General features: G+C 42.6%; 1 long non-coding RNA gene across 1 annotated transcript in view; it reads right to left on the bottom strand.

Annotated features, from left to right (window-relative positions):
* Positions 1–17,372: 17,372 nt before the first annotated feature.
* LOC140729719 (uncharacterized) overlaps positions 17,373–21,540 on the bottom strand; it is a 41,216-nt gene continuing 37,048 nt past the window's right edge. The window contains exon 4 of the long non-coding RNA XR_012099402.1: positions 17,373–17,630. This is a non-coding gene — a long non-coding RNA (uncharacterized lncRNA). The remainder of the gene's footprint in view (positions 17,631–21,540) is intronic.

Here is a 21,540-nt window from a genome sequence, read left to right as displayed (position 1 = left end):
TTCACGCGATTGCAATGCATTGACGTGATCCTATAATCACTCTTTCCTCTTGTGTCGTCAGGTCTCCGACCCGATACTCTTTAATGTTGCCAACGGCGTCGCTGTCCCGACAGCTGCGAGTTTCGGTTTTATTTTCACATTCGCGGGCCGAGTTTTGTTGGATCAATCTCGCCGCACCTGCGCACCCCAGCTTGACCGGGACGGAGGGGACGGAGGGGACGCAGGCGGAGGCAGGTGGGCAGCAGGGGCGGGAGAGCGGCTTGACCGGGACGGAGGGGACGGAGGGGACGCAGGCGGAGGCAGGTGGGCAGCAGGGGCGGGAGAGCGGCTTGACCGGGACGGAGGGGACGGAGGGGACGCAGGCGGAGGCAGGTGGGCAGCAGGGGCGGGAGAGCGGCTTGACCGGGACGGAGGGGACGGAGGGGACGGAGGGGACGCAGGCGGAGGCAGGTGGGCAGCAGGGGCGGGAGAGCGGCTTGACCGGGCGGGAGGGCAGCGGGACGCGGACCCACGTGAGGCGGCGGAGTGAAGGGAAACCGCCGCTATGTGTCTTTCACTTCAGGGATTCCTCCCCCTTTCCCTTGGCTTAAACGGTGTGGGTGGAGGATTCGATGGCTGGCTCTCCGGGGCGCGCCTGAGTCACAGAGATGCAGTGCTTTTGGCGTCTGCACGCAACCCGGCGCTCCGAGGGCGGCGATGCAAACGGAACAAAAACCTGCCTCCGTGCATGGTGGGTTCGTGGAGCACGCTGCCCGGGCTGGTACTGAAGGCAGATACATTAGAGCCATTTAAGAAACTCTTAATAGGCGTATAGAAGAATGGAGGGGTTATGTAGGAGAGAAGGGTTAGATTGATCTTACAGTAGGTTAAAAGGTGGGGACAACATCGTGGCCAGGGGGCCTGTACTGTGCTGTACTGTTCTGCATTCCGTGTACTTTTGGTACATGTGGTGGTAATACTAATAAAGCGGTTGTCAATTTACCAAATTAACCAGCATTCTCATCCCTGCTGATCTGGCTTTTTGGAACACCCATCCAAATTCCTCCACAAAATCGTTATATTGCTCCCCACCCCCACCATTTTAGATAGATTACTTTCCTCTGGAAATGGGAAGCTGCTTCAATTGTACGTCACTTTGCTGTTCTAGTGTTTCACAGATTTAATATTGTAATGTTGGACTTTATTGCTATATATTGACATACAGCAATTACACTCTTAACCAAGTTAGCCACAGCCAATAATGGGGTTCTGAGAAACAAATTTTCAGAAACAAATAATGGGTGGTTGTACAGTATGTGTGCTTTATAGTTTCCTGAACACCAGTTACATTGCAAAGGAGATTGTACAAACTACATTTTCCTGGAAATTCGAAGATCATGGGATGTTTTGATCAGTTTGTAGGATTATGAATGTGTAGTTGAAAACTATTAAAATAGGAGGATATTTCAGATGAATACGTGGCTTGAAAAATGGTGCAAGGGGGAGGGGTTCAAATTTCTGGGGCATTGGAACCAGTTCTGGGGGAGGTGGGACCGGTATAAACAGGACGGTCTGCACCTGGGCTGGACTGGAACCAATGTCCTAGGGGGAGCGTTTGCTACTGCTGTTCAGGAGGCTTTAAACTAATGTGGCAGGGGGATGGGAACAAGTGCAGAGAGACAGAGGGGTGTAAAATGAGGGTAGAAGCAAAACGTAGTAAGGTGAAAAGTAAAAGTGGCAGGCAGGCAAATCCAGGGCAAAAATCAGAAAGGGCCACTTTTCAACGTAATTGTATAAGGGCTAAGAGTGTTGTAAAAACAAGCCTGAAGGCTTTGTGTGTCAATGCGAGGAGCATTTGTAACAAGGTGGATGAATTGAATGTGCAGATAGTTATTAATGAATATGATATAGTTGGGATCACAGAGACTTGGCTCCAGGGTGACCAAGGATGGGAGCTCAACATCCAGGGATATTCAATATTCAGGAGGGATAGACAGGAAAGAAAAGGAGGTGGGGTAGCATTGCTGGTTAGAGAGGAGATTAATGCTGGTTAGAAAGGAAGGACATTAGCCTGCAGGATGTGGAATCGATATGGGTAGAGCTGCATAACACTAAGGGGCGGAAAACGCTGGTGAGAGTTGTGTACAGGCCACCTAACAGTAGTAGTGAGGTTGGGGATGGCATTAAACAGGAAATTAGAAATGCGTGCAATAAAGGAACAGTAGTTACAATGGGTGACTTCAATCTACATATAGATTGGGTGAACCAAATTGGTAAGGGTGCTGAGGAAGATAATTTCTTGGAATGTATGCGGGATGGTTTTCTGAACCAACATGTCGAGGAACCAACTAGAGAGCAGGCCATTCTAGACTGGGTATTGAGCAATGAGGAAGAGTTAGTTGGCAACCTTGTTGTGCGAGGCCCCTTGGTGACCATAATATGGTGGAATTCTTCATTAAGATGGAGAGTGACATAGTTAATTCAGAAACAAAGGTTCTGAACTTAAAGAAGGGTAACTTTGAAGGTATGAGACGTGAATTAGCTAAGATAGACTGGCAAATGATACTTAAACGGTTGATGGTGGATATGCAGTGGCAAGCATTTAAAGATCGCATGGATGAACTACAACAATTGTTCATCCCAGTTTGGCAAAAGAATAAACCAGGGAAGGTAGTGCACCTGTGGCTGACAAGGGAAATTAGGGATAGTATCAAGTCCAAAGAAGAAACATATAAATTAGCAAAAAAAAGCAGCACACCTGAGGACTGGGAGAAATTCAGAGACCAGCAGAGGAGGACAAAGGGCTTAAATAAGAAAGGGAAAAAAGATTATGAGAGAAAGCTGGCAGGAAACATAAAAACTGACTGTAAAAGCTTTTATAGATACGTGAAAAGAAAAAGATTGGTCAAGACAAATGTAGGTCCTTTACAGTCAGAAACAGGTGAATTGATCGTAGGGAACAAAGACATGGCAGACGAATTGAATAACTACTTTGGTTCTGTCTTCACTAAGGAGGACATAAATAATCTTCCGGAAATAGTAAGGGACCGAGGGTCTAGTGAGATGGAGGAACTGAGGGAAATACATGTTAGTAGGGAAGTGGTGTTAGGTAAATTGAAGGGATTAAAGGCAGATAAATCCCCAGGGCCAGATGGTCTGCATCCCAGACTGCTTAAGGAAGTAGCCCAAGAAATAGTGGATGCATTAGTGATAATTTTTCAAAACTCCTTAGATTCTGGATTAGTTCCTGAGGATTGGAGGGTGGCTAATGTAACCCCACTTTTTAAAAAAGGAGGGAGAGAAAAACTGGGGAATTATAGACCGGTGGGTCTGACATCGGTAGTGGGGAAAATGCTAGAGTTGGTTATCAAAGATGTGATAACAGCACATTTGGAAAGAGGTGAAATCATCGGACAAAGTCAGCATGGATTTGTGAAAGGAAAATCATGTCTGACGAATCTTATAGAATTTTTTGAAGATGTAACTAGTAGAGTGGATAGGGGAGAGCCAGTGTATGTGGTATATTTAGATTTTCAAAAGGCTTTTGACAAGGTCCCACACAGGTGATTAGCGTGCAAACTTAAAGCACAGGGTATTGGGGGTATGGTATTGATGTGGATAGAGAATTGGTTGGCAGACAGGAAGCAAAGAGTGGGAGTAAACGGGACTTTTTCAGAATGGCAGGAAGTGACTAGTGGGGTACCGCAAGGCTCAGTGCTGGGACCCCAGTTGTTTACAATATATATTAATGATTTAGACGAGGGAATTAAATGCAGCATCTCCAAGTTTGCGGATGACACGAAGCTGGGCGGCGGTGTTAGCTGTGAGGAGGATGCTAAGAGGATGCAGGGTGACTTGGATAGGTTAGGTGAGTGGGCAAATTCATGGCAGATGCAATTTAATGTGGATAAATGTGAGGTTATCCACTTTGGTTGCAAGAACAGTAAAACAGATTATTATCTGAACGGTGGCCGATTAGGAAAAGGGGAGATGCAACGAGACCTGGGTGTCATTGTACACCAGTCATTGAAGGTGGGCATGCAGGTACAGCAGGCAGTGAAAAAGGCAAATGGTATGTTGGCATTCATAGCAAAAGGATTTGAGTACAGGAGCAGGGAGGTTCTACTGCAGTTGTACAAGGCCTTGGTGAGACCGCACCTAGAGTATTGTGTGCAGTTTTGGTTCCCTAATCTGAGGAAAGACATTCTTGCCATAGAGGGAGTACAGAGAACGTTCACCAGATTGATTCCTGGGATGGCAGGACTTTCTTATGAAGGAAAACTGGATTGACTAGGCTTATACTCACTGGAATTTAGAAGATTGAGGGGGGATCTTATTGAAACATATAAAATTCTAAAGGGATTGCACAGGCTAGATGCAGGAAGATTGTTTCCGATGTTGGGGAAGTCCAGAATGAGGGGTCACAGTTTAAGGAAAAGGGGAAGCCTTTTAGGACCGAGATGAGGAAAAACTTCTTCACACAGAGAGTGCTGAATCTGTGGAATTCTCTGCCACAGGAAACAGTTGAGGCTGGTTCATTGGCTATACTTAAGAGGAAGTTAGATTTGGCCCTTGTGGCTAAAGGGATCAGGGGGTATGGAGAGAAAGCAGGTACAGGGTTTTGAGTTGGATGATCAGCCATGATCATACTGAATGGCGGTGCAGGCTCGAAGGACCGAATGGCCTACTCCTGCACCAATTTTCTATGTTTCTATTTGATTTGGTTGGTGAATTGCAAATGAGTATTGGCCCATATGAACAAGACTAGAAAGAACTTCCTACAAAAATGGTCATTGGGATTTTGGAGTTGAAGTCAATTGAAGATGAAGGGGGTTGATGAAGAAAATCTGCAGATGTTGGAAGTTCAAAGTGTAACCCCCAGGTTCTGTCAGCTGCGTAAATCTAGGGAAGACAGTCTCTGGCCCCACCAGCCGTGCGAGATTGAGGTGCGAAACCTGTTTGTGAGGATGTTATCCTGTTACAAATCAGTGAAGGAAGGAACGGGGAAATTACCAGAGGTTCAAGAAATCAATGTTCATACCATCGGGACAAAGCTACCCAGACGGGTGTGCATACTTGATTCTTAATGTCAATCTGTGAGGATAGCCTGGCTCATAGCACTAAGCAATATTCTTCTGAAATTGTCTCTGAATGCCTAAGGAAACAAAAAATGGAATTACTCTGATTCTGGGGCATCTGACTTGTGATCTCTAGTAATGGTGCAACAATTGATTTAACGAATGTTTGACCTGTTTACTATGGTACTTCATACAACTTTTGAAAGATTCTCATGGTGTTTGCCTCTATTGTCAGAGGATTCCAATTTTAAAGGGATATGCAGCAACTCTTCGTAGAAAGGTTTATGAGTGCTTTTTGTTTTGTTAATTTTGTGCAGATGAAGGGCTGAATGCAGAGTGAGGAAGCAATGCACACCAAGACTGTTTCTTTGTTAATAACTGATCAGCAGTCATCTCAGGCAACCACAAAGAAAGGCAGAGCCTCTTACGGCCACTGGCTGGGGTTTTGGTACGGTTGGTGGCTGTGCTGGTGGGCTGGATTTATCATCGTTTCTGTTCCCATCAGTTTCTTCTTCAGTTTCCTGAGTCATAAACTCTGCTGTGTAATCTCAACCGTGCTAAGGAAGCTTGGCAGTTCTGTGTTTGGACTGAATGATGACTTCTCGAAATGTGATAATTTAATGATTAAAAGAAACGAAGAGGAATCGAGCAAAGCAGGCGGCTTTTCAGAAACTTCAAGATGGTTAAATCTAATGCCAGGCATTTTCATTGGTGTAGTTATTGGTATCTTCCAGATAATAAATTGCATAAGTCGTAATCATCCTATTGAACCAGCCATTTTTGGACTGACTATTGGTTTGGTTTTGATGGTACCAAATGGTTTATTTTTTAAAATTGTGGTATAATGTAATTTTATATTCAAAAATCTGTCATTATTGCTAAAATATTTCAATATGAATATTTTATTAAAATACATTTAAAACATACAAGACTTGGGTGATTTTATTTAATTTTAAAAATGCTAATTGATCTAAACCAATACACACAAAATGCTGGAGGAACTCAGCAGGCCAGGCAGCATTAATGGGAAAGAGTAAACAGTCGACATTTCAGGCCTAGACCCTTCTTCAGGACTGAGTGGGAAGCGCGGGGGAGGAGAAAGAGATTGACTGGTAGATGATAGCTGAGGTGAGTTGGCTGGGAAAGGCCAAGGGCTGGAGAAGAAGAAATCTGTTAGGAGAGGAGAGCGGATAAGAGGAGAAAGGGAAGGAGAAGGGGACCCATGTAATAAGCAGATGAGATGGGTCAGCATGGGGAATGAGGGGGGTATTTTGTGCACTGGAAAGTGAAAGCAATACTCATACCACCAGGATGGAGGGTAACCAGGCGGAATACAAGATGTTGCTCCTCCACCCTGATGGTGGCCTCATCTTGGCACAAGAGGAGGCCATCAGCTAGTAATCTAGTTTAAAAGTCATATTCTTGTAAGTCTTAGCTGTGGCTTCCGAGTTATGGTGAATAAGCAAATGTGGCAAGGGGCTTGCATTGAGAGGGTAATGCCTTCTACAAAAGCTAATTGGTGTCAGGTATTCCAATCAATGAGATGAGATTGGAGGTGTGGTTCCTAGAGGTGCCCTGCCCTATAAAAAGACTCTCAAAGTCGGGTTACCGACAGAGCTTGCTCTTCTCAAGGAAGATCTGCTTATGTGCACCATGCCTATATCAAAACAATGATCAGAGGACCTTAGAAGAACTGTAGAAATGCATGAAGCTGGAAAAGGATATAAAAGCATTTCTAAATGCATTGTATCTTTTGGATGCTGGAAAAGCATTTGATCGAGTCGAATGGAAATATTTATTTAATGTTTTAGAAAAACTTGGTTTTGGTATTAATTTTAATAATTGGATTAAAATGATATATAAAGCTCCTATTGCTACTGTTGTCACTAATAACTGTAGATCTTTTTTTCAGCTATCATGGGGGACACGACAAGGTTGTCCATTAAGTCCTTTGTTATTTAGTTTAATATTAGAACCCCTTGCTATTGTTCTTCGTGAAGCCAAAAATATTCATGGGATTTTTGTGAATGAGACCATGCACAAGATCTCTCTTTACGCTGATGATTTATTGGTATATATATCTAAGCCTGAAGAATCTATTCCTGCTTTGCTAAAATTATTTGACAAATTTCAAGATTTTTCAGGATATAAAATAAATTTTAGTGAAAGTAAATCACTTCCTTTAAATGAATCTGTCTCTATACATGATAATATTCCTTTTAAAGTTACAGATTCTTTTAGCTATTTAGGTGTCATAATTACTAAAAAAATATAAGGATCTTTATAAGGCCAATTTTCCTCCTTTAGTGGACTCTATGAAGTACTCATTTAGTAGATGGAGCCCACTTACATTTTCACTTGTTGGTCAAATTCATGTAGTTAAAATGACGATTTTACCAAAAAATTTTATATTTATTTCAGAATATTCCTGTTTTTTTGATTAAGAAGTTTTTTGATCGGATTGATTCTATTATTTTATCTTTTATTTGGGATAATAAAAGACCAAGAATTAGTAAGTGTCATTTACAAAAGTTGAAAAAGATGGAGGGCTCACTTTGCCTCATCTAAGAATGTATTATTGGGCTGTTAATTTGTGATATATGTCCTTTTGGTTATATTGGAGTGATAGGAATGATCGGCCAATTTGGGTAGACCTGGAACTGAGAGCTGTGAAACAGTTTTATTTAACTTTGTTATTAGGAGTTGCTCTACCTATACAATTAGCTAAAGTTGCTAATTTAAACCTATATCCTGTGGTTAAGCACTCTTTACAAATTTGGCTCCAGTTCCACGATTTTTTTAAATTATAAAATATTTAAACTTTGTAGTATAATTTATCGTAATTACTTTTTTAAACCTTCCTAGAGTGATCCAATTTTTTTACTTTGGAAAAATAAAGGTATTAATTCTTTTTTGGATTTATTTAAAGAAGGCAGATTGATATCTTTTGAACAATTAGTCGATAAATATTCTCTCTCATATTCATACTTTTTACAATACCTTCAAGTTAGACATTTTTTACAAAAATATTTAAGTAATTTTCCTTACATATTGGAGGCTGACTTGTTAGATACTATTATGAATATGAGCCCTTCGATGAAAGATTCTGTTGGAAGAATTTATAATTTATTATTACAATGGGAAAAGCGTCCTTAACTTTAAACAGGATTGGGAGAAGGAACTCAATTTGACTTTTATATGGGAGGATTGGACGCGGATTCTGAAGCTGGTTAACTCTTCGATCTGTGCTAGTTATTCATTGATACAGTTTAAAATTGTACATCGTTACCATTTGATGAAGGAGAGACTTTCTAAAATATTTCCCAATGTTGACAAGTATTGTGATAGATGTAAAACTGAGATAGCTACACTGACACATATGTTCTGGTCATGTTCTATATTAAAACAGTTTTGGAAGTCAGTCTTTTCGACGAATTCTAAAGCACTCAGAATCAACTTACAACCTAATAAATTGACTGCTTTTTGGAATAATTCCTCAAAATATCCATGGTATTTCTGTGTCTGACCAACATGTTATTGCGTTTGTTACATTGATAGCTAGGAGGGCCATCTTGTTGAAATGGAAGGATATATCAGCTCCTACTTTGTCACAATGGTTCTCTCAGGTGATGCTGTGTCTTAGAGTGGAGAAAATTAGAAGTCGAACCTTTGAACCTTTATTTGATTTTGAGAAGAGATGGGGCTCATTTGCTCGTTATTATCATTTCAGTTAGCTGATAGATTTCCTCCACGATCTAAGTGTAATTTTTTTTGATATATCTTTCTTTCTTGTTGGCAGTTTGATGTTTATTTTTAGAAGCTTTCTGTATGACGCATGGCTCCGGGGTTGTATCCCCAATGGGTTTCTTTTTTTTTCTCACTTTTCTTGCTCAGTAGGGTTTTTTTATTCACAAAAATTTTCAATCTTTAAGATAATTTCTTTTTTTGAGGCATTGTAGGTGTTGTTACTTTGATGTACCTGTGTTATTTTTGAATAATAATAATAATAATAATAATAAAAAGATTTGAAAAGGGAAAAAAAAGCATTTCTAAAGACCTGAGTGTTCACCAGTCCACAGCAAGAGAAATTGTCTACAAATGGAGGAAATCAGGACCCTGCAAAGATCACACCAAGAACACAGCATGCAATGCTGAAGGAGATGAAAAAGAACCCAAGGGTAACAGCAAAAGGCCTGCAGAAGTCTCTCGAACTTGCTAAATTCACTGCTCATGTGTCCACTGTAAGAAAACACTGAACAAGAACGGTGTTCATGGAAGGACATCATGGAAGAAACCACTGCTCTCCAAAAAGAAAAACGTTGCTACACACAAAAAAAAACACCTGGATGTTCATCTACAATGCTTTTGGGACATTGTTCTGTGGAGAAGTAAGACAAATTTGAACTTTTGTAGAATTGCACATTGCTATGTTTGGGGGGAGAAAAGGGCACAGCACAGCAACACCAAAGCATCATCCCAACTGTGAAGCTTGGTGGAAGGAGCATTGTGGTTTGGGGCTGCTTTGCTGCCTCAGGGCCCCGGACAGTTTGCCCTGTTGACAGAACAATGAATTCAGATTCACATTTGCAAAGGTGTCAGAGAGCAGTGTTTCCCATCCTGAGGTTCACAGACCCCCCCCCCCCCACCCGTTAATAGTGGGATCCCCTCTTTTAGGGTGTAGTCAAGGCTAGAGTGGAAAAAACTTAAATCACTAGATAATTACACCAGCTGTAATAAAAAAACAAAACCAAATGTTTGTAGCTTTCAAAGCAAATTGAGGGCACAAATAGAATTAAACATAATCTTATGTCCATCCCAAGGCTTGGTTGCAGAATGATATATTTTGGGACCTAATATTGAAGAAAACATTATGTTTCTATGTTTCCAGATGAAGATGGTGCCAGCAAACATCGCTAAAAAGGGCAACTTCCTCCAGATGGCCCACAAAGATACTAATTTTAGGTTTCCTTTTCCTTTCAAATGTGCTTCTGCTACTGCTGGGGCCGGCTACAGTTTGATGGCGTGTTTTCGGGCCGATTGAGCGATTATGGTGCTTTGCTATTTCTGAGAGGGTTATGGGAGGCAAGCGCCATAGAAGCCAAGAAACCTGAAGATGGGATGCAAGCCCGTGATCGACTCCATTTCTCACCAATCTTGCCGGTTAAAGCATCGAGGAGGATCGAAAACATTGAGGCGAGTGAGTGTTCAACTCCGTCTACCAGCCTCTCGCTCACTGCTGCTGGAGGAAGGTGTCTGCGTGTGATGGTCCCTCCCACCCCTTCCCCTTTCGCCCTCCCTCCCTCTCTCCCTCACTGCTCCCGAAGGAAGGTCCCAGTATTTAAATAGTCTCTCTCCCTCACAATGTCAGAGGATGGTGCTGCAGTTTGTGGGTTGGACTGTAGTTCATGCTATGATGTGTTGTTTTGGTTTCTGGTTGCTCCATTTTCTATTGCTACTTTGAGCCACTTTGAATTGGGACAGCCAGTGAACGTTGAACATTGAGCTGAACTGAATTATGCCTGCTTCCTCTTTTTTTTTTTGCTACCAGTTTGCATGGTTTTTTGTGTGGGGATGAGTGATACTTTTCTTTGAACAGGTTCCATGGTTTTCTTTAGTTTGAACATTTCACAGTTCAAAGTAAAATTTATAATCAATATATTTGTTATGTATATGCTACATACAGAACTTGAGATTAATTTTCTGCAGGAACCCACAGGAAGATAAATAAATACAACAGAATCCATGAAAAAACACATGTAACAAGGACTCACAAACATCCACTGCGCAAAAGAGGACAAATTGTGCAAATAATAAAAAGTAAACAAATAATACTTAGATTATGAGCTGCAAGGTCCCCAAAAGTGAGTCCAGAGGTTGTGGAGTCAGTTTGGCGCTGAGGCAAGTGAAGTCATCGAGGCTGGTCCAGGAGCCCGATCGTTGTAGGGCAACAACTGCTTCTGAACCTGATGGCGTGGACCCAAGATTCCTGGATCTCCTGCCCGATGGGAATAGCAAGAAGAGAGGGAAGGATAGGAAGCCAAGAGAAGGTGTAGGAATGTACCTGTAGAACAAAAGAGATGGAATCCAAGGAAACCAGGGTGTAGGATTGGCTTTAATGTGGTTGAGAAATAGGAGAAAGAAATCACTTCTGAAAGTGTAAAACCACATAGTTGTAACTTCAAGGTAGGACAGAGCTGGTCTTAGAGGATAGAAACATAGAAAATAGGTGCAGGAGTAGGCCATTCGGCCCTTCGAGCCTGCACCGCCATTCAGTATGATCATGGCTGATCATCCAACTCAGAACCCTGTACCTGCTTTCTCTCCATACCCCCTGATCCCTGTAGCCACAAGGGCCATATCTAACTTCCTCTTAAATATAGCCAATGAACCGGCCTCAACTGTTTCCTGTGGCAGAGAATTCCACAGATTCACCACTCTCTGTGTGAAGAAGTTTTTCCTCATCTCGGTCCTAAAAGGCTTCCCCTTTATCTTTAAACTGTGACCCCTTCGTTCTGGACTTCCCCAACATCGGAAACAATCTTCCTGCATCTAGCCTGTCCAATCCCTTTAGAATTTTATACATTTCAATAAGATCCCCACTCAATCTTCTAAATTCCAGTGAGTATAAGCCTAGTCAATCCAGTCTTTCTTCATATGAAAGTCCTGCCATCCCAGGAATCAATCTGGTGAACCTTCTTTGTACTCCTTCTATGGCAAGAATGTCTTTCCTCAGATTAGGGAACCAAAACTGCACACAATATTCTAGGTGCGGTCTCACCAAGGCCTTGTACAACTGCAGTAGAACCTCCCTGCTCCTGTACTCAAATCCTTTTGCTATGAATGCCAATAATAATAATCTTGGGTATTTTAGAGTCCTGGCTTTATACAACATGGAAACAGGCTCTTCATCTCAGTTCATCCATTCCACTCAGCTGGTCCCATTTCCTTGTATTTGGCTACTATCCCTCCAATCATTTCCAATTCATGTACCTGTGTACTTTGTACATGCCTGTACCACTTCCACTGGCAGCTCATTCCATATAATGTACCGACCACTGTCTGTGTGGGAAAAGTCATCCCTCCACTCCCCCTTAAAGCTTTGTGCTCTCACCTTTAGTTCTTTGTCTTATAGTTGTAGATTTTCCTGTCCAGAGAAATAGGCTGTGACAATCCACCTTATATCTGATTTTGTAATCCTCTCCAAGTTCATCCCTCAGCCGCCTTAAACTTCGGGGGGATAATACCATCCAGGCCTATAAACATCCTTGTGAAGCTATCTATACAGGGCATCATACAACCTTGAGATCTGTCTCTTTAAGGCAGCCACAAAACAAAGAAACCCAAAAGAACCCATTAAAGAAAGGAGGACCTTCAAACACCCAATGTAAAGACAGAAAAAACACAAACATGCAAACGATAGGAGTAAGCAAATAGCATGCAAAACCGAATTTTATGGAAGAGAGTCTGTCCAGACACAAAGCCACACCTCAGTTTAGCATGGAGCTGAGTAAATGTTGCAGAACAGTGAGCCGAATCACCCCACCTCTCACCTTTGACCCCGACGCCCTGAAGTTTTCAATCTGGCCCGGCACTTAAAATGGCCAAACAACAGGTCATTCCTCGATCTCAGACCCAGGCTCTGTCACTTCAGTATGCTATGGAGCCAGGGCTCTTAGCACTTAAGGAATTCCCACCTATAGCAAACTAATCAGTACTGAAAGTGACCGGGAAAGAAGCACATATGTGCAGTTCATACTGTTACAGCCAACGGGGAGCTGGCTAAAAATGCAAGGTAGGATTAATAAGATAATAATGTTTATGTCTTTGCATTGTAATACTGCTGCAAATTAACAAATAAGACAGTAATAATAAACCTGATTTTGATAATCTCAATGAAAATCTAGTCCCTAGATTTTATTTATTTACTTAGAGACACAAATTGGAGAAAACCCTTCCTGCCCTTTGAGCTGCTCACCCCCCCCCCCCCACCCCAGCAACTCCCAACAACCCCTGATTTCACCCTAACCTAATCTCAGGATTTTGGGGCGTCCAGGGAGGAGTGGCACCTCTGGTGAGGGAGCTTGTGTTCGTTCCGGGGCAGCTTACCTTATCGGACACTCAGATCCCACCTGTGGCTCCAAGTAGCTGTTTGCATGTGACAGTGGGTACACGCTGGTATACCGCGTCAGCAGGCGGGCTAAACCAGGTGAGGGTAGCCAGCAGGCCTCGTACTCTGGTGAGAAAGGGTATGCAAAGTCAGCTCCAGTGGACCGTGTGGATGGAAGGCGGCCCTGCAGTGCTCCGTGGGGAGTGAAGGGCCAGTGGACCGTGTGGATGGAAGGCGGCCCTGCAGTGCTCCGTGGGGAGTGAAGGGCATGACGCCGTGGTCATCCACTGCAACGGAGAAAACTTGTCACACTGGCTCGTACCACTGTGCCTGGACCTCCGAGGCTGAGAGAGTGGTTTTTAAAAACTCTCCTGCACATCGTCAGAAACAACGGACAATCACCAATCACAGGACAATTAACCTACCAACCGGTATGTCTTTGAACTGTGAGAGGAAACCGGAGCACCCGGAGAAAACCACTCATTCCGGGGGGGGGGGGGGGGGGGAGCAACACTATTATTGCTGGGGGGTGGGGGGGGTTCAGAGTTCGGAATTCAGACGTCAGAAAACTGGGCACAAATTAAGAAAAACTGCAAAGAATATCATAAATTAATATGAAAATATAAACACGATACTCTGCAAATGCTGGAAATCCAGAGGAACACATACAAAATACTGGAGGAACTCAGCTGGTGAGGCAACATCTGGAAAGAAGAATAAACAGTCGATGAACACTACCTCACTATTTTTGTTCTCTCTCACACACACACCCGCCCCACCCCACCCCCCCCAGCTAGCCTGCAGGTCACCCTTGGGCAAGATGTAGCATCTGCCTATCCCCCGATCAGGGTCACGTGAAGCTGTGGGAGCAGGAGATGGGTGGTTGTATGAGCAGCTGCTGCATATCACAGATCCTGGTTATGCGATCGCTGACACCAGGCAGACAACCTCTGCTAATGGCTGGGGTCACCCGTCTTGTAAAGACACTGCCCAGAAGAAGGCAATGGCAAACCACTTCTGTGGAAAAAATTGCCGAGAACAATCATGGTCATGGATAGAGAAAAGAATAAGAACAGGGTGGAGGGGGTCTTCCCCACAGGCAATGATCAGATTAAACTCAGATGGAAGACCATGGTCGCTTACACCTTACGACACAAAGTTTTGGTACATCACCAAAGACACTCGCAAATTTCCACAGATGTACCGCGGACAGCATTCTGACGGGCTGCATCACCATCTGGTAAGGGGGCGAGGGGCTACCGCACAGGATCGATATAAGCTGCAGAAAGTTGTAAGCTTCAGCTCCATCATGGGCACTAGCCCCCGTAGTGTCCAGGACATCTTCAAGGAATGATGCATCAAAGAGGCGGTGTCCATCATTAAGGACCCCCATCTCCCAGGTCATGCTTTGTTCTCATTGCTACCATCAGGAAGGAGATACAGGAGCCTGAAGGCACACACTCAACAATTTAGGAACAGCTTCTTCCCCACTGCCATCCAATTTCTGAATGGACATTGAACCCGTGAACATTACCTCACTACTTTATTTTATTTTTATTTTTGCACTACTTATTTAATTTAACTATTTTACATATATATATATATTTACAGTAATTCACATTTTTTCTGTTGTTATGTATTGCATTTTACTGCTGCTGCAAAGACTAACACATTTCATGATGTATGCCAGTGATATTAAACCTGATTCTGATTTTATATATATATAATATTTAACTATGTATATATTTGTAATTTATATTTTTAATACATTGCACTGTACTGCTGCTGCAAAACAAATGTTATGACATGTCATAATAATAAACATGATTCTGTTTCTGGGCTGTAACCCCCATCAAGCTTTGTTTGAATGTTGTACAGTATGTTTTAATGAGATCGCTTCTATAAATTTTGTTTTGGGAGCTCTTATAATCCAGTCTAATAAAGAATATTCCATTATATGCCTATTGTTTGTGTAGTCAGAAGATGAATCATTCACCACAAAATATCAGACCCACCCAGGCAAGTCAATGAAACAAAAGCCGGAAACATTCCCAAGTGACAAGGTGTCTGTGGAAAGAGAAACACAGTTACCGTTTGCAATTGAAAGCTCTTGTCAGTAGTGGGAAAGAGAAAACAAGTTGGTTTAAAGCTGTAGAGAGGGTAGGGAGTGAGGGATAGGACAAAGGGAACATTTAGGTTGCCAGTCACAAACGAGAAAATCTGCAGGTGTTGGAAAACCAAGTAACACACATAAAATGCTGGAGGAACTCACAGGAAACAATAGATGCTGCCTGATCATCTGAGTTCCTCCATTTTGTGTGCTGTTTAAGTTCCATTCTTTTTAAAGAGGATTACCCTTTAACCACCAGCTTGAGGCACAGTTATCACCCTTCAACCATCAGGCTCCTGAACCGGCATAGATAAGTTCACTCACCCCAACACTGAACTGACTCCACAACCTTTGGACTCACTTTCAAGAACTCTTTCACTCATGTTCTTGGTATTATTTATTTACTTTCTATTACTTGCATGATTTGTCTTTTGCACATTGGTTGTTTGTTAGCCTTTGTTATTTATAGTATTTCATAAATTCTATTGCATTTCTTTATTTTCCTGTAGAAAAAATGAATCTCAAGATAGTATATGGTGACATACATATACTTTGATAATAAAGTTACTTTAACTTTGAACAGGGGTATCAGTCATACCTCACCTGGTCTCACAGATCATCTGCCAGCTTCCACTCCTTTCCCTCTCCTGACCATCTTCTTCAATACCCGCCAAAAGAATATCGGCAGGTATCCTGACCTCTGCAAGGGAACGGCAGCTGTTGGTGGACCATGAACGGCAGCTGAAGTTCCCCAGCCATATCGCAGCCACCACCCTGCGACCAGACATTGTCCTTGTGTCTGAGTCTACCAAGCAGGTGGTGATGCTGGAGCTGACAGTCCCATGGGAAGATCACTTGGAAGAGGCCTTTGAAAGGAAGCTATCGAAGTACGCAGGACTGGTCAGCAGGCTGGATGGAGGGCGAGGTGTCTCCCAGCGGAGGTTGGGTGTAGGGAATTCGCAGCCCGTTACTTAGCCAGAGCCTACAGCAATTTGGGCATCGAGGGAGAGAGGAAGAGGAGAGCCATCCGCAGTACCACCGATGCGGCAGTGAAGGCCTCGATGGCTGTGGCTCAAAAGAGGGGAGTAATGGAGTCAGAAGTAGCTAGCCATCTGGACACAAGCTGGGGTCTGATCAGTCCCGGCTGGGTCTCCTGGAGGAGGGTGTATGATGCTGAAAGACCCGAAACACCCGATGATTCCAGGAACATCACTGAAGATGTGTCCAGAGGCATCAGTAGATGTACGTACACAGCGACTTCTTCCCCCTTCCTTTCCAGTCCTGATGAAGGGTGTTTGCCCAAAACAACAACTCCTTATCAATTTCAATAGATGCTGCCTGACCTGCTGAGTTCCTCCAGCATTTTATGTGTGTTGCTCAGATTTCCAGCATCTGCTGAATCCCTTGTGTTTATGTAGATAATTTGTTTTCAGTGATTTTGGTTGAAGGCTGAATCTTAAAAGTCAGGCATTTCACTATTTGAATTATACCAAGCCACCCATTGCTTATGTGTTCCAAGCAGCAGCACAAAAGTAATGTTTCGCTGGATTCCAGTTAATTGGGACACATCAGGACACATTTGGCCCAATTAAGCAGCTGCCCCAGTTAGTTGAAGTTCCATGGAAATAGTTAAAAAGCTATTTAAAAAAAAGACGAACTACTGTGTAACTGAGTAACAAATTATGTATTTAAATGAAAGACAACACATTAGAACATTACCAAGACCACTATGGTACTATAAACCTGTATATTAGTTCCTAGTAGTTATTGACAGAGGAATTCATCCAGCGCACACTGCCATGTTCTTTAGATTGTCTGTAAATGAATAGATGCACCTGGTGCAGATAATGGACTGCCTTCATTCAATGCTTTTGACAATTGCATCTCCAAATCTTCATTTTTATTGTATCATTCAAGATGATTATCAATGCCTTCAAATTCGAACTTGTTCAAAGTTCCTAACTTGTTTTTTTAATCACTTTTTTATTGCAACACCAACAAATTACATTCAAGACAACCAGATGCCGATTACCTTTTGACTGTTTAACCCAGCCACCCCCCCACCCCTCATCCCCACCCCTCTCCCCTCTCCCAACAAACTGAATAGTAGTGCATACACAGACAGAGCATTCCTATTTTAACAGAAGATCTTTAAGTTAGAGCTCAAATTTGTCCACATTAAGATTGGGTTTGGTCGTGCATCATTTACTTTTGCTGATGATAATTCCAGGTAAGAAATGTCCAAAAAAGCTCTGAAGCCAGTCAGTACTTGAAATATCATGGGGAGGTTTCCAACGCTGGACTACAATCTTCTTAGCTGCAGTCAGGCCTGCCAGCCAGATTTTGCGTGTTTTTTCTGTAAGGGAAAGGTGTGAGTCATCATTTAGAAGATGTACAGCAGGGTCCATTGGTAATTGTACCCCCGTTAGTTCTGTGAGAGCACTGATAACCTTCCCCCGCAAACCAAAAACCCCTGGACATTCCCATACTACATAAATAAAAGAGCCAACGGCTCCGTGGAGGCAAAATGAGCAATATGGGGAAGTTCCTAACTTGTTGAAGTTGAGAAATTGTTTCTTTTTCATATCCAGCTATTTCTGGCATCGCCAAGCCTGAATGCTTCAAGCTGCAGTCAGCAAAACAGTTCTGGATTATCTTACTGCTTATTTCTCGGCAACCAGCTGTGACGAAAGTCACACAAAGTGCTGGTGGAACACAGCAGGCCAGGCAGCATCTATAAGGGGAAGCACTGTCAATGTTTCGGGCCGAGACCCTTCGTCAGGACTAACTGAATGGAAAGATAGTAAGAGATTTGAAAGTAGTGGGGGGAGGGGGAATTGCAAAAGTGATAGGAGAAGACCGGAGGGGGTGGGATGAAGCTAAGAGCTGGAAAGGTGATTGGCGAAAGTGATACAGAGCTGGAGAAGGGAAAGGATCATGGGACGGGAGGCCTCGGGAGAAAGAAAGGGGGCGGGGGAAGCACCAGAGGGAGATGGAGAACAGGCAGGGTGATGGCAGAGAGAGAGAGAAAAAAACAAACAACTAAATATGTCAGGATGGGGTAAGATGCATTTGAGAGCAGAGTTGATGGTGGAAGAAGGGAAGCCCCTTTGTTTAAAAAAGGAAGACATCTCCTTCGTCCTGGAATGAAAAGCCTCATCCTGAGAGCAGATGCGGCGGAGACGGAGGAATTGTGAGAAGGGGATAGCATCATTAACTTTGCCTCCAACTTTCACCCTGCCCTCAAATTTACCTGGTCCATTTCCAACACCTCCCTCCCCTTTCTTGATATTTCTGTCTCCATCTCTGGAGACGGCCTATCTACTGATATCTACTATAAGCCTACAGACTCTCACAGCTACCTGGACTATTCCTCTTCCCACCCTGTCTCTTGCAAAAACGCTATCCCCTTCTTACAATTCCTCCGTCTCCACCACATCTGCTCTCAGGATGAGGCTTTTCATTCCAGGACGAAGGAGATGTCTTCCTTTTTTAAACAAAGGGGCTTCCCTTCGTCCACTATCAACTCTGCTCTCAAACGCATCTCTCCCATTTCCCGCACATCTGCCCTCACCCCATCCACCCGCCACCCCACTCGAGAGGGGTTCCCCTTGTCTTTACCTACCACCCCACCAGCCTCCAGGTCCAACGTATAATTCTCCGTAACTTCCACCACCTCCAATGGGATTCCACTACCGAGCACATTTTTCCCTCCCCCCCCCCTTTCTGCTTTTTGCAGGGATTGCTCCCTACGTGACTCCCTTGTCCACTCGTCCCCACCATCCCTTCCCACCGATCTCCCTCCTGGCACTTATCCTTGTAAGCGGAACAAGTGCTACACCTGCCCTTACACTTCCTCCCTCACCACCATTCAGGGCCCCAGACAGTCCTTCCAGGTGAGGCGACACTTCACCTGTGAGTCGGCTGGTGTGGTATACTGCGTCCGGTGCTCCCAGTGTAGCCTTTTATATATTGGTGAGACCCGATGCAGACTGGGAGACCGTTTCGCTGAATGGTCCGCCAGAGAAAGCAGGATCTCCCAGTGGCCACACATTTTAATTCCACGTCCCATTCCCATTCTGATATGTCTATCCATGGCCTCCTCTACTGTCAAAATTAATCCACACTCAGGTTGGAGGAACAACACCTTATATACCGGCTGGGTAGCCTCCAACCTGATGGCATGAACATTGATTTCTCTAACTTCTATTAATGCCCCTCCTCCCCTTCTTACCCCATCCCTGACATATTTAGTTGTTTGTTTTTTTTCTCTCTCTCTGCGCATCACTCTGCCTGTTCTCCATCTCCCTCTTGGTGCTCCCCCCTCCCCCTTTCTTTCTCCCAAGGCCTCCCGTCCCATGATCCTTTCTCTTCTCCAGCTCTGTATCACTTTCGCCAATCACCTTTCCAGCTCTTAGCTTCATCCCACCCCCTCCGGTCTTCTCCTATCGTTTCACATTTCCCCCTTCCCCCACTACTTTCAAATCTCTTACTATCTTTCCTTTCAGTTAGTCCTGATGAAGGGTCTCGGCCCGAAACGTCGACAGCGCTTCTCCCTATAGATGCTGCCTGGCCTGCTGTGTTCCACCAGCACTTTGTGTGTGTTGTTTGAATTTCCAACATCTGCAGATTTCCTCATGTTTGCTCTTTAAAGCGACAAAGGTCACTGCATTTTGAACACAAACACACGCAACTGACGCTGTTTAAAATCATTGGATCTAAGCAGGGTGTAATGTCTAATGGCCACACGAGCGCATGCGACTGATGCTGGTTAGAAACTGTCCAACATGTCCTAATGAACTCACAGAGTTCATGAACCAGAGGAATCAATTTATAGGTGGAGATTTAATTCAATATTATTAAAACGTCAAGATTTTTGTGATTTTATGAAAAAACAGATTCAGTTCTTTTTAGATATAAATTCACATTCAATTGATGATAAATTTATAGTGTGGGAAGCAATGAAGGCATATTTGAGAGGTCAGATAATAAGTTATACTTCTAAAATTAAGAAGGAATATATGATAGAAATAGATCAATTGGAAAAAGAGATTACAAAATTAGAAAAAGAATCCCAAAGAAATATGACAGAAGAAAAACGAAGACAACTTATTAACAAGAAGTTACAATATAATACACTCCAAACATATCAAACAGAAAAAGCAATTATGAGAACTAAACAAAGATATTATGAACTAGGTGAAAGATCACATAAGGTTCTTGCATGGCAGTTAAAAACAGACCAGACTTCTAAAACAAATGCAATTCGAACAAGAGTAAATAAAATTACTTATAAACCTTTAGAAATTAATGAAGCTTTTAAGAATTTTTATTCTGAGTTGTATAAATTAGAATCACAAAATGACAATGTCAAGATAGAAAGGTTTTTATCACAAATAACTCTTCCAAAATTAAATACGGAAGAACAGAAGGGATTAGATATGCCTTTTACATTGAAAGAGGTCAAAGAAGCCCTAGGATCATTTCAAAGTAATAAATCTCCAGGAGAAGATGGTTTTCCGCCTGAATTCTATAAAAAGTTTAAAGATTTATTAATTCCTCCTTTTATGGAGTTAATACACCAAACGGAAAGAACGCATAAACTTCCAGAATCTTTTTCGACAGCTATTTTAATAGTATTGCCAAAAAAAGATAGAGATCTTTTAAAGCCAACATCATATAGACCTATTTCTTTATTAAACACTGATTATAAAATAATAGCAAAAATCTTATCTAATTATCTAAATGCTTACCAAAATTAGTACATATGGATCAAACAGGATTTATTAAAAATAGACAATTGGCAGATAATGTAACTCGCTTATGTAGTATAATTCATTTAGCGCAGAAGAGGGAGGAAATGAGTGTGGCAGTTGCTTTAGATGCAGAAAAAGCATTTGATAGATTGGAATGGGATTTTTTATTTAAGGTATTGGAAAAATATGGATTAGGAGTATCTTTTATAAAATGGATTAAAACCTTAAATACTAATCCCAAAGCTAAAGTAGTGACAAATGGTCAAATTTCAACACCATTTCAGTTAACAAGGTCAACTAGGCAAGGTTGTCCATTATCACCTGCTTTATTTGTGTTGGCGATAGAGCCATTAGCTGAATTGATTAGAATGGACCCAGATATTAAGGGTTTCAGAGTTAATCAGGAAGAATACAAGATTAACTTATTTGCTGATGATGTTCTGCTTTATCTAACAAACCCATTGCACTCATTGTGTAAATTATCCTATAGATTAGAAGAATATGGGAAAA

The sequence above is a fragment of the Hemitrygon akajei genome, chromosome 6 (assembly GCF_048418815.1).
Source record: "Hemitrygon akajei chromosome 6, sHemAka1.3, whole genome shotgun sequence".
Lineage (NCBI taxonomy): Eukaryota > Metazoa > Chordata > Chondrichthyes > Myliobatiformes > Dasyatidae > Hemitrygon > Hemitrygon akajei.
The sequence above is the reverse complement of the archived record's forward strand: the minus strand, read 5'-3'. Positions and strand labels throughout refer to the sequence as shown.